We start from the raw sequence: 13,983 nt of genomic DNA on the forward strand, positions 1-13,983 counted from the left end.
TCAGCACTAATCTCCACAATATACAAAGAACTCAAAAAAACTTAACAGCAAACAAACAAACAAACAACCCAATCAATAAATGGGCCAAAGGCCTGAACAGACACTTCTCAGAAGAGGATATACAATCAATCAACAAATATATCAGAAAATGTTCATCATCTCTAGCAATTAGAGAAATGCAAATCAAAACTACTCTAAGATACCATCTCACTCCAGTCAGAATGGCAGCTATTATGAAGACAAACAACAATAAGTGTTGGCGAGGATGTGGGGAAAAGGCACACTCATACACTGCTGGTGGGACTGCAAATTGGTCCAGCCAATATGGAAAGCAGTATGGAGATTCCTTGGAAATATGGGAATGGAACCACCATTTGACCCAGCTATCCCTCTCCTTGGTCTATACCCTAAAGACTACAGGGACACAGCCACATCAATATTTAGTGCAGCACAATTCACAATAGCTAAAATGTAGAACTAACCTAGATGCCCTTTTAGTAGATAAATTGCTAAAGAAACTATGGTATATATACACAATGTGATATTACTCAGCAATAAGAGAGAATAAAATCATGGCATTTGCAGGTAAATGGATGGAGTTAGAGAAGATAATGCTAAGTGAAGTTAGCCAATCCCAAAAAAGGTTTATTAGTAGCACAATGTTTACTCTGATATAAGGAGGTTGATTCATAGTAGGGTTGGGTGGGGGACCAAGGGAGGATTAGATGAAATCAAGATAGGGCAAAGGGAAGGGAGGAGAAAGGAGGAGAAATGGGTGGGAAAGACGGTGGAATGAGATGGGCATCATTACCCTAAGTACACATATGAAGACATAAATGGTGTGACTATATTGTGTACAACCAGAGATATGAAAAATCGTGCTCTATGTGTGTAAGATGATCTGTAATGCATTCTGCTGTCATGCATAACACATTAGAATAAAAAATAAAGTAAAATGCAGAAAGTACATGTGAAAACAGATGGGGAGTGTCATCGTCACCATGCGATGCTGATGTTGGGGTTTAATATTCAAGATATTTATGTTAACAAGTGACTTTGACATCCAGAAGGGGCCTCTCTCCCCCATCCCTGTCTTTCTAGGTGTCCCTTCTTTCTTGGGCCACAGCGTTTCTTTAGCCTGGCTAAGTGCTCCAATTTGAAAAGCCCTTCACACCTACGTGCAGTGAATCTCCAGGAAAAACACCCCTAGAAGGACCAGATAATGTATCCAGAGACCTTAACCAGGACCCGCCAGGGTTGCTAGTGATTAAATGAGAGTTGCCAAACCGACAATAAGACAGTCAGCAGTGTCCTCTGCCAGGTGCTGGCCCTTGCTCTGGCTGTCTCCAGCAGGCAGTGGGTGGGGGCACGACTCTCCTGAGGGGAAGGGGCTGTTTCATAGCAAAACTCGCCTACATTTTCTTATGGAGAAACAGGGACTCTTGTTCCAGATTTTCCTTTCAATTTGAGGGCCACCCGGGATTGTTGATGGTTTCAGCATGGCTCCCTCTTCAGGAGATGATCCCGCCAGCTGCCAGGGCTGTGAGCCCTGTTTCGTTCCCAGCTCAAGTCCCCGTGGCCCACCTCAGGTGGGCTCTCTCCTGTCCCGTCAGTGTTCCAGCAACCTCCTTCAGGAAATGTGTGATAGTCTCCTTGTTGTTTGAGCATCGATTTGGGAATATTTGGAAGGTATTCCTCGGTCCTTATATTCTTTGGCCTGTACTTCCCCAGGTATGTTAAAATAAAAATATCAGGTAGGCTTCATTCTGGCTCTGATTTGTGTGGCGACTCAGGCTTTCCGGGTTGCTCTCCTGCCGGTTAAAACGTGTTCCCAGTGTCCTGCAGTTTAGAATTCAGTGTAGGGTCAAGTGCTTTGTGACCCTACACAGTGGGCCCCTTTGTTGAGTGCAAAGCTTCTATGCACAAGCGGGAGGTAAAACAGTGGAGGAAGGTTTATTAGTAGCACAAGAAAGGAATCCCCTGGAGACAATTCTCCAAGCTGTGTCTCCAGAACAGACAGCCAGGGCCCCACAGGAAACCCTGTTCCTATGGGGAAGACTCCTTGGCCAGCCCTGGCAGGCACCTTCCTGAGCATGCTCAGTGCCAGTCCCACAGCACCCATCCAAATGCAGCCTCCCTTGGCAGAGGACGTGGTGTTACAATGAACAAGTGAACAGAGCTTACTCCAGGTCACCTACCTGGGTGTGTCAGAGTGACCCAGTGGCTTGGCTGGTTCCTTGTAAGCTTCTCTGGAGGGACCCACTTGACAGAATCCAGCACTGATGGAGCCCAGCAGGGGACAGTGGGTGGATAGGACACAGCTTCCCCACTCTGGAAGCACGAGGAGTTCCTGCAAAAATGCCTGCATCCTGCTGACATCTCCTCCTGCTGCTCCTTCTCCTCCTCCTCCTCCCTTTCTGAGGTGTCTCACGTGTTCTATTTAATCCAAGGATGAGGCTAGTCACATCATCCAAGACTGTTCTCATCTCAGAAATCCCACAGCTCCACGCAGAAGGGAAATCTCTCAAGCTCTCCTGAGTCGGCGCCAAGAAGCTGAATGAAAGACTAAAGACAGGGAGTTCCTAGGCACCAGAGTGGGGACCGGTCAGCACAGGAGAACACAGGTGCCTCTGGGGCCAGCGGTAGGCAGAGACTCCGGACACTGAGCTCTGGACAATTGGAACACAGGCCCAGAGAGCCTGGGGACAGATACACGTGGACACAGAGAGCAGGGTTAGAGTGTGACCACCTGAGTGCTCTCCGTGAAAGTGCCCCTGTGTCTCCTTTAGGAGCCGCTTACTAACAGAGAAGCCGGTGATTCCTGTTGCCACGAAGTTCTGTAAAAACTCACTTTTGGCAGAAGCTACTGTGAGAGCCCTTGGGAAGCTGGAACCGGCCTGTGCCGTGTCCCCTCTGTCTGCTGGTGGAGCCCCCAGCCTCAGCCATGGGCCTGCAGGTCAGGCGGTGCTCTGGGCGGCCCTGGGGGAACTCTTTTGTTTTGTCTGGCTTTCTTCTGGTCAGAGGTGCTGGCCGGGGCTTGTCTCACAACATTTCAACACGTGGACCGTCACGTCGGCCTTTTAGCCCAGCTCTCAGAATGCACTGAAGGCCTCTCGGCAGCTCACTGACTCTTGAATCGTGTGGATGGATGGGGACTTCTTCCACACGGATCACCCCAACATGGAAAGATTCATAAAAATAATAACACAGAATGGGCAAGAGCCGCAGGTCCACTGCGTGGACATCGCATGGATAGTTCCCTCCCAGCTGTGTAGAAGAAGGAGGTTGGTTTTTTTTTTTTTCAAAGTTCTTTATACTCCAGTGTATTCCCCTCAGCCATGCAGAGAAGCATAGTGTTAAGATACACTTAATTTGAACCTAAACATGATATTGGAAGCTCTATAAACAGGCAGTTCCGGAGCTTGCTCCTTAGTGTGGCAAAATGCTGAGTCAGCCGTCCCTGGAGGACACAGAGGGTGGGCTCCTTCAAGAGCTGGGGGATCTCCCCCACCCTCCTCCTACTGTCTCCTCTCTCCCTCTCTCTCTCTCTCCCTCTCTCTCTCTCTCTCTCTCTCTCCCTCTCTCCCCCCCCTCTCTCCCCCCCCTCACACACACACACACACACACACACACAAGCACACACACACACACACACAAGCACACACACACACAAGCACACACACACATTAGATTTAATAAATTCAGTAAAATTATAGAATAGGAAAATTAACACAAAAATCACTGTGATATTTTAATTGTTAACAATGTTGACAATGAATAATCATGAGAGAAAAAACTCCATTTAAACTGCAACAGAAAGAATGAAAAGCTTAGAAATAAATTTAACTAAGGAGGTAAACAATCTGTATCGAAAATGCTGCTGAAAGCTACCGGGGAAGACACAGTATCTGTGAAGACACCCCTTACTTGTGGATTGGAAGACTCAGGATGTTAGGAGGTCGACTTCATCCAAACACCTCAGAAGTTCAAAGTCATCCCTATCGAAATCCCGATGAAGTTTGTTGCAGAAACAGAATTTATGTGAAATTTCAAAGGAGCTTTAACAGTGGGAATGATGTGGAGGGTGGATGCTTTCTTATTTCAAAAGCTACTACAAAATGCAGAGGTTGAAGCAACCGGGTACTGACAGTCACACAGCCGTGTAGAACAATGGTGCAGAATAGAAAGTCTGGTAACAGACACTCAGATACACAGAGGAGGGCCAGCAAGTCCTAAGGGCATTGACGGAAAAGGACATGGCTCCCTACCAAACAGTTTGTGAAGAATTGAAGTAGGGCTCACCTTGCACCATGTACCAACGTTGCCTCAAAATGTAGCCAAGATTGGAAGTGATAAAAATAGTAAAGTCTAAGAAGAAAACATGGAAGGCAAAGCCTTATGAAACTGGATTTGTCAGCATTTCTTTATGAAATTGGATTTGTCAGCAAAGCTACACACAACAAAAGAAAGAAAGATAAAAGCTGGACTTCATCAAAATTAAAAAAAAAAAAGTTCTGTACAACAAAAAACAGTCTACAGAACGGAAAGGCACCCCAGGGGGTGAATGAGAGATGTATTTGCAAATCATACATTGGATAAAGAGTTATATTCAGAATATATGGAGAACTCAAGCTCAATTAAGAGAGTAGCAAATATGTCACTTAAAAATAGGCAGATGACTTGGAGCTGCCAGTTCCATGCAGGGTCCCATTTGCTTCTCAAAATAATATGCAACGTCCTTTAGTTAATCCAATGGAGATGTCCTTAGGGAAGGTCCCGAGCAGGAAAGGAACCCACTCTGAACTAAGTGACTATATGATTAATCTCACAAATTTATTTCAAAGAAGACCATCAGAATTCTTTCAGTTATGATTATTTATAAATATAAGAAACTGTGAACAGAAGATGGAGACTTCTGAAATGATTTTTCAAGCATGACTTTAGGTGACATCTCAATCCAATGTAGAGAGACTGTTGTAGGGACAGATGAGGCCAGGCACCCGAGACAGCAGGAAACAGTTTATTTGGCTGCAGCCAGGTTCAGAGGGCACAGCTTTTGCTGTAATCAATCAATCCCCTGAACCCCGAGTTCCGATAGTTTCAGAATTTTATACCCAGCGTGTAAGGGGAGGAGCTCAGAAGTTCACAGTCTGCAGAAGTTCACATAAGAGCAGCTTTTCCTTTCATTGTTCTGGGCAAGTTAACCCTTCAAGGACAGCACCTGAGAAGGGGGAGCCTCTCTTTCCTCCCCCGACAGCTGTTACCCTGGAGCCCACTTAGTAAGTTCACTTATCTTAGAAATGTAGGTATCTGTGTGGAGCCCAGAGGCCTTGTTAAAGGCTTAGTCTTTTTTTTTTTTTTTAAATCACAGTTTGCATTTGCAAACACACTTGTACTAACTACTGAACTGGATAAATGTTTATGAAAAACAAGTAAAGGGGCGTCCAGCACCTGGAGTGGTGATTTCCTCCAGGCCAGTGGCCAAGTGATAGAGCCGTAGGAAAATAGGAAGTTTACCTAGGCTGAACACTTTTGTAGAGACCCTTTTGCGGATAGTCCTGAAATCAGCCACAGTGAGGATTTCTGGAGAAGCTTGGTGGAGATTTTCTGGGGAGGAGGGGGTGCCACACAAGATAAGGCTATAGAGCAGGAAAGGGTGATTTTGAAAGAAACCAACTTCATGACAGTATGGTTTAAGGACCAGACTCTTAAGAGTAAAGGGAATTAATGTTAAACGGCTAGTAAATGTTGTTATAGATTCAGCCACAATGAAAAAGAGGGGCACGTGGGGTGTGGGAGACTGATGAAGAGGAGGTTCCCACAGTGCCATCACTCCACGGCACTGGGAGGCCAGGCCAGGGACACTGCCGGGCCTTGGTCAGGGAGGGAGAAGATAGGAAGGAGCAGGGTTGGGAGAAAACTACACATTCAAGAAGAGTCCTTGAAGTTATTTAAATATTCATTTTCAAAAAGATAATTAAAATTAGAGAAATAAGTCATATTCAGCACTTGGGGCATGTGAACAGAATGGAATTCAGATGCTGAATGATAGAAGAGAAGTCTTCAGAAAAAGGATAACATTGAAGGGAATTTTTAATAGGAAGAAACTCAACTTGCTGCCTAGGAATATAGGAAAATTATACGATTACAGAACCAGCACCTTCTAGTCGGCGCACCAGGATCTGGGACGGCAGGGCCGCCGTGGAGTGGCAGAGCGGGATGTGGTGTGTGGCCATGTCCGTGGGCTTCCCCAGAGGCCTGCAGAAGCTGCATGGGGGCCAGGGGAAGCAAGGCTGACCCAGGGGTGGAGGGCAGGCTCCAGGGGCAGCAGGCTCTAGAGTGCAGGTGGACAGGCCATCCAAAGGCTACAAAGACACCGTGGACAGGTCCACACGGCAGGCACAGGGCAGTGGGCCAGGAACGTCAGAGGGTGCAGCCAGGGGGCCTCAGCCTGGGGAAGAGCCTGCCCAACGGGACCTGTGAGAGGGCCTAGCGCTGGTGCTGAAGAAGGTGACAGGGTTCCCAGCTCTGCCTTCCGTCAGCAGGAGGAGCTTCCGGTTGGAAGAGGCCTGTTGCAGTGGCACGGACCCTCCCCAGCACCCTCCTCCGCGATTCCCAGGTGGCTCTCTGGAAGGTGCCCAGGTCTGCCTTTCTCCCTACCCACGTCCTTCCTGGTGGGTTGACCTGGCTCCCTCCTCCCTATCCAGAGGGTGGCCTGTTCCTGGTCTGGCCAAAGCTGGGATGCCTGTTCGAGTTCAGAGGTAGACCCTCCTCTCTGTCTCCGCTCAGTTCCTCGGGATCTGGGCCAGGCCCTGTTTCCTTCTTCTGGGTCCAAGGTCCCAGCCTGTCAGTGGGTAGACTTCTCCAGGTGTGGGAGGGTAGGAATACCGCTCAGAGTTAGGATCTGTGCCCTCGGCCCTGCAGAGAGCCAGAGCTGGCCTGCACCCTGCAGAAGACAGGGAGGGGGCTGGGTGTGTCTCTGCTGTCTGCTGGGTGCAGGCCAGCTCTGGGTCTCTGCAGGGCTGCACATGGAAACGTTTGTGACAGCCCCCCATCCTTTGGCATCAGAAGTTACATGTTTTTCTCAGCATATGGTTTTATTTCAGACAATAACATTTGCTGAATTAAAAATTTACTTATTAGTGCATATAGCTCCATTTTTTCTTTTCAAATCTGTAATCATTATGATTCAGGCTGAATTATTCATAATCCTTAAAACAACATATTGTTTTGGAATGTTTGTTATAATTTAAAGCAGCAATTTAGACTGAAAGAAAACACTTATTCTTCTTCCGGCATGTAACTGAGCAATTAATCTCACTTGCGTTTATATGATGTTTGGTAGTATTGCTTTCCCATCCATTTACACGTTTAACTCAACATGCATTCTGTAATTTTTACTTTTACTTCTTTTTCTTTACTTAGAAATATAGCCCTTGGGCAAAATAAAAGAAGTAATTACTTTTGTCAAAATGTTGCCAACTGCAGCTCAGAGATGGCGAGTAGACGGTTGGGAGACGTCTTCCCCTGGGCCACTGTGGTGCTTACACTGCGAATCCCATCACTAATGGACTCACTTTTACATTTATAAATTTAATTATATTTCTAATTTTGACAGAAGTCATTGGATATGTGGCGTACAAATATTCTTTGAATGCACAAACGCAGCTCTTTCCTCCAACACATTGCCAGATGAGTGTCTGATTTTATTGTGTTGCAAGGGGTTTTATTGAGTTGCACATCTGCACTGCTATGATGCCTTTGAACTCAGAACAGACATCCCAGCTTTGGTCAGAAAGCAGTGTTTTAAAAACTCCCCTCAGTGTGTGCTCCCCTGTGCAGACTCTCGGTGGTCACCCACTGGTCCTCTTTCCATGTTCCATAGATGAAAGCCGAGGATTTGTACCATAGAGGTTGAGAAAGGCGATTTTATAATGAATTTTTCACAGAGTGATATGTATGTTGTGGTTAAAAATTACCCAGTCCCAATTTGGGAATATTCAAGCACAGATGAAGCAGGACGGAGGCAATGTATTATTGATGTGAAACAAGAATCCCAAGATTGTTGGGGAAGCATCCTGAAGAGGCTGCTTGAAGCAGAATGGCTGGAACAGGTGCACGCTGGGCAGGAAGGGTCTGGGCTACTTTGCCTTATTCCTCTGGAATCCTCTGCCTTGTTTTGGTGCTGCCCTCCAGGGCTGGAGTGCAGCCCAGGGTGCAACTTCCTTGGAGCTGTGAGCTGTGGCTGAGGCTGCCCTCCACCTGCACTGTCTGTCCTGCTCCTCGTCCTTAGACGGTGCTTCTGCTGGCCTTGACAGCTGCCTGGGTAGCAGGACCCAGCCTTGTCCCTTAGGGCTGCCAGCCGCTGGTTACCCAGCCTCCACCGAGACCACTGAACTAGTCCAGTAACAAGCAAGCATTGGGGGCGGGACGTGGGTGACGACGCCCCTGACCCTCCTTCCTCGCATGCCACTGGGTGGTGGGAGGATGCCCTGCGCCCTCCACAGGATCTCAGGCAATGGTCTCCCCAGCAGCAAAGTGGTCTCCTTTGTGTCTGCTCCTCTCTTGACACAAACATCAGAATTGAAGTTTTAGCTTTTGTGTCCCTGAAAAAAGTGCTCTCCCTTTGGGACAAGGACCTCCTAAGCCACAGCACAGCTCAAGGACAGGAATCCAGACTTCCCAGGTGGGGTGTGGTTGGCACCCTCAGGAGGCCCCTCCTGCCCCTGGCATGGTCCCTGGATTGAAGGCTCTTCACAGCTCACACTCACGGGTTCCAAGGTGCCAAGTGTGAACTTCAACAGGAGGATGAAGTCCCAGGCTCTCAGGCACATCAGCCTTCACCAGGCCGCCCAGCTGGGGGCAGAGGGCTGTGCCCGGACTGGCTGGACCCTGCTCCACAGTACCCAGGAGCTAGTCCTCTGTGTAGAGCTGGTTCTCCTCCTACGAGGAAGTCCTGTGCCATCTCCTCACAGGACCGGATACCCCAGAAGCCCTCAGAGGAGGACAAGTGAGCCCTGCAGGTCAGAAAGGCCAGAGCCCAACCAGAACGCAGGCCAGTTCCTATCCAGTGAACAGGGGCCTCCTCTGGAGCTGGACTGGGCCATGGACCCAGTGGGCAGGTTGTAGGCAGAACTTCTCTCCTACGTGCCCCAACTCTGTAGGGAGGGCATGAGGATTTCTCAGGTGGCCTAGCATCAGTGTGACCAGTAGTGGCCTGAAATGAATGTGCGACCTAGGCCTTACCCTAGTGCCACCAGCTTTCATCTGCCCTGCAAGAAATGGTCTTCATCCTAAACCCCACGTGGATTCTGAGTGTTTTCGATATATCAGATATTCACCATGTCTTATTTCATAAAATACGGAGCAAGTCAGTGGTTCGATGTCTTACAGACGCGAGTTTCTTTAAGTACCTGACTTGTATTCTGCCTTTTTCATAGTAGATCAGTGTAGGTGACAAGTAGGCAGTGTTCTCATCGTTCCAGTCACCAATGAGGTGCATTTAATTAGAAAGACACAAATATTCCTCAAAATAATATGATACATGCTTGACATATTTGTGAGCTACTGAAATAGTCATGAAAGGATCTCAGGCAAGAGTCCTTGCGAAGCAGAATTTGAGATCCTGTTGTGTGAATCTCCAACAGGGGAAGTGACCTCTCAGAGGCACGGGTCACCTGCATCGGGCTGTCCAGGAAACCTGTCCATGGCATGGACCGCTCAGCTCCAGAGATGCCCTCAGGTACCACTCCTCCCAGGAACCATCAGATAATGTCCTCTAACCAAAAACTAAGGAAAGGCAAAGTCCTGTCCTTTGGTGGAACTGGAGGAGAGAGAAAGGGAGGCCAGGGTCTGGAGATGTGCCTGAAGCACAAGCCGAACACCAGGCGTGTGCGACACTCCTGGCACAAGTTTACTTGCTCGTTTTGGGGGAAGATCATTTGTACATTTTAATACAAAACCTCACAACTTGCCTCCAGCTGGCTGATAGTCCAATGTGCTAGATTTAATGGCACATTTTATATTAGGACTGTCTTTGCAAGAATTTTGTGCAATATATTTCCCAGACACAGAGCCATTTTATGAAATGAACTTGCCAATCAGTAGTGCTCAGTGGCAAGGGTTTACATAAAGTGATTCAAATACTTCTTTTGTATAAACATAGAAAGTAAATTACCAAGAGTCATTCAAAACTAAAATATTCCCATGTATATCCTGAAAACCAGGTTTTTGTTGGAAACCAGGCCTGCCATTTCAGACCGCACCCCTCCAGTTATTTCATTAGACACAAATGAGTAACAACGGACCACCTGTTATCAGCCAGAGCCTTGATAGGATTAGCTCCTTGCACACAGAGAAACGCGTGGCGTGCATTTTAGATTTATGTCCCTGTGCTTCCATCCAAGAATCCCAGAGCCCAGTGAAAATCGTCAGACACACCATCAATCTGCCTTTGGATGCCAAGTGGGAGCAGGAGCTGCTGTGGAGCAGCAGCGCTGGGGCAGTGTTTTCTTACCCAGAACTGTCTTGTTTTTCCTGAACACAGCTCCCAGAGGGAAATATACATGTCAAAACAGAGCAGGTAGAAGTAAGAGAATTCACGTGGAGAGAGATTTAATTGCAGGGGGACTCGACGCTGCCCCAGGCATGCTGGCAACAAGAGGATTAATGCTGGTGTAGGAAACATGGGTTGGAAATATTGGATGTTTTCAAGGCATAATAAAAGACCCTCAAACCCGCCTTAATTCAGCACAGGGAACTCACAGGGGGCACATTTTTATTTACTTACATAAATCCTTTCAAGCTGTCACGTAAAGATTACAAGACCCCAGAAAGCAGGCTGTCAGGGCAGGTGGGAACAAGGCCAGGGGAAGGGCCGGTCCCCAGGTCCTCCCTCCAGGGCCTTCCCAGAGGCTGCGTTGGAGGCGACAGCCCATGTCTCGGGGCTGAGTCTGTCCCTCACTGCAAAACGCACATTTTGGCTTAGAATTGTATTGTTTAGATCTGAGTCTTGAAATACACCTGTTCATAATGGAAAAATAGAATCCTCCTCTGTGATTGATTTTAAAGTATTGAAACTAGCTCACAATTGTGCCTGCTCCTTCCTCAGGGTCTTCTGGAAGCAACCATCCCCGAATCCTTAGGCCCTTCTTCAAAGGACACAAGAGGCTCAAACTCGACGTCCCTGCAGGTCGGCTCTGCAGTGAGGGACTCCACGCTGGGCTGGGATCACTGCCCCTCACAGCTCGCGGCTCCTGGCCAGGGCCCTCCACTCCATCTGATCAATACGGTATTTTAAGGCCTGGCGACTCTGGCAAATACGGTGAATTCCAAAAGATGATTGTGAGTCTGTAACTTCGCTTGGGTTTGCTGAAGGTAGGTACTAGGCTTGGGAAGAAACTTCACTGTTTCTGTTGTCTCTAGGGAACCTGAGCCAGAGGGTTGGAGAGGGGGGTGGTTAATGAAGTTCCATGTCCACGGAGGCAAAAGAGATGGCCAGCAACATGGATGGTTCTGATTACGTTCCCCAGGAAATCCAGGATGGATGGCCAGGGCACTAATGGCAGTCACCCCAGATCAGCCAAGATAGCACGCCCACAAAATATGCAGAACAACTTTGCAAGGGACCCGCAGCATGCGGTATAAGGCAGTGAACCCTGAGGATGAAAGGCAACCAGGTGGGCCCAGAGTTTGCTCCAAGGAGCCATCTTGAGTGTCTCCAATCCTGCAAAGGGAGGGGCCAGGTGCTGCTGAGAGGGCAAAACATGGTTGGTTCAGTTGGGGAATAATTATCTCTAGACTAAAGTTTTACTTGATTACACCTAAAAAGATATTAAAATCAGTCTCCAGAAGAATTAAATGCATTTTAAGTAATTCAATTGCATCTACAAAAGAGCTCAAAAATATCTATAGGAATACCAAAATATGGAACAGAACAATAAAAAACAAAGTGAAAATCACAAGGATTGATATGCACTCAAAGATCACTAGACATCAGAGAAGTGAACACCATCCAGGACCTGCTTTGGGGATCTTTTATTCTATGAGTTGGACAAAGGTATAATGCATGTCCACCATTACACCTATGTTTCCTACCCTACCAGTCCTCAGTGCTTGGCCTGTTCATCTCTCCCTGACCCTCATCCCTGGCAGCAAACACTCTTTACTGTCCCCATGGCTTTACCTTCTACAATGTCACCTTTTCAGATTGGCTTCTTTCACTCAGTGATGTACATTTGAGGTTCTTCTAAGTCTTTTCATGACTTGACAGCTCATTCCTTTTTAGCAGTAAGAATATTCCATTGCATGATGCTTGTATGCTTTTAAGAAGTACGGCATACATGAAAGAGAGATGGAATTAAAAGGTAGCCAAAGCCTGGAAATGCAAAAGACCAAATTGAGCCCAAACCATAACCTAGGAGAAAAAAATTCAAGTAGAGGAGAACTTCTAAGAATTTCATTTGGAAAAACAAGTATCAAAGATAAGAAAAATACAACTACTGAGATGAAAGAATAAAAAATAAGGAAACAAGCAAGATCAAAACAATCTGATCACAGAACTAGTCAATAATTAAAAAGAACATAAAACAGAGTTAATGCAGCCCACGGTTGAATTATTAAAAAATAGGATCAGTTGGGGGCGGTCACAGTGCACACAGAGGAGAGGCTGAGTGGGCTGGAGACTGCAGAGGTCCAGGTGGCTGGATTCAGGGGGCAGGTGATGTACACTAAGGAAAATGAACATCACTTAATAAGGACCCCAAAAAATGACCGCCCAGACATCGTTACCTGAAGTCCCCGACAGTGTTGATTTCTAGCCATTCGGTGTTGTTTCAAGGATGAAGACATTTTCTGGCCTGAGGGACAAGTGGGGAGGCCTGGAGGAGCTGGCTCTGGGGCAGTGCTGGGAGCCAGCTGGGCAGAGAGAGCAGGTGTCCCTGCACTGCTCACCTGCAGCGGCCACCTGAAGCCAGGGCAGGTGGCAGGATGGGGCACCTTGTCCTGGGGGCTGCCTGGGTGGCTCAGCAGGTAGCTGGAGCTTGTGTCCTGGACCCGAGGTGGTACCCAGCCTGCTGCAGGCTGCCCAGGTTCAGTAATTCATGAGGCAAAGGAAAGCCAAGACTTTTCTTAATCTTCTGTCATTTGGGATTGTAGTTTCACGTGATCGGAGCCATTAACTTGTTACTTCATTTAACATGACCCAGGAGAGCAGGTACTTAACATGACCTCTTCCCTCTGCACCTGGGCAAACCTGCAATGCTGGTGTCCTCCTTGGGGGTGCTGCAGGCCTGGCCCAACTCACCCCGTAATGTTCAGAGGGCTGGCCATGCACAATTGGTAAAGGGGCATTTGGGGAAAATGTTAGGAAAAATTCTGGACATGGGTGGGCGCCCCCCTCCCATCATATCACAGGCCATGGGACTGAACTGAGGGCAGGTTCAGCTACCATGGAGACAGCAGAGATGGAAGTAGGACCCAACAGTGAGGAAGGACTTTCTGCCCATGGCCTGAAATCCAAGCAGATAGAGTCCCGTAATCTAGAGCTGTGTAGAACCAGAAGCCAACTCCTACCCAGTCCCCAAGTGGCTCAGAGGCAGCAGCCACCTCTGGAGTCAGCTGGCTGCTGTGCCTTCCTGGGACCAGGACCACAGGCGCAGGGGAGGAAGGGCGCTGACTTCCTGCAGACACAGACCCCGCCAGGCCTCCGGGCTTCCTTTCCCAAGGGAGACTCAGTGCCCTGGTTACCCTACTCCTTGGCCCTTGGGGCATGCTCATCTGTAGCCAAGGCTTGGCCGTCCAGGGGTCGAGAGCCCCAGCCAGAGGTGAGCAGATCATGGGAGCGCCCAGACCCAGCATTATGGAGATTCTTCAAAAAGTAGGAATGGAATCTCCATGTGATCCAACATCACACTCTTTAGCACTTATCCAAAAGAACTAAAATCAGCCTACTCTAGTGACATAGCCACATCAATGTTTATAGCA

Source organism: Urocitellus parryii, chromosome 14, assembly GCF_045843805.1.
Source record: "Urocitellus parryii isolate mUroPar1 chromosome 14, mUroPar1.hap1, whole genome shotgun sequence".
Taxonomy (NCBI): domain Eukaryota; kingdom Metazoa; phylum Chordata; class Mammalia; order Rodentia; family Sciuridae; genus Urocitellus; species Urocitellus parryii.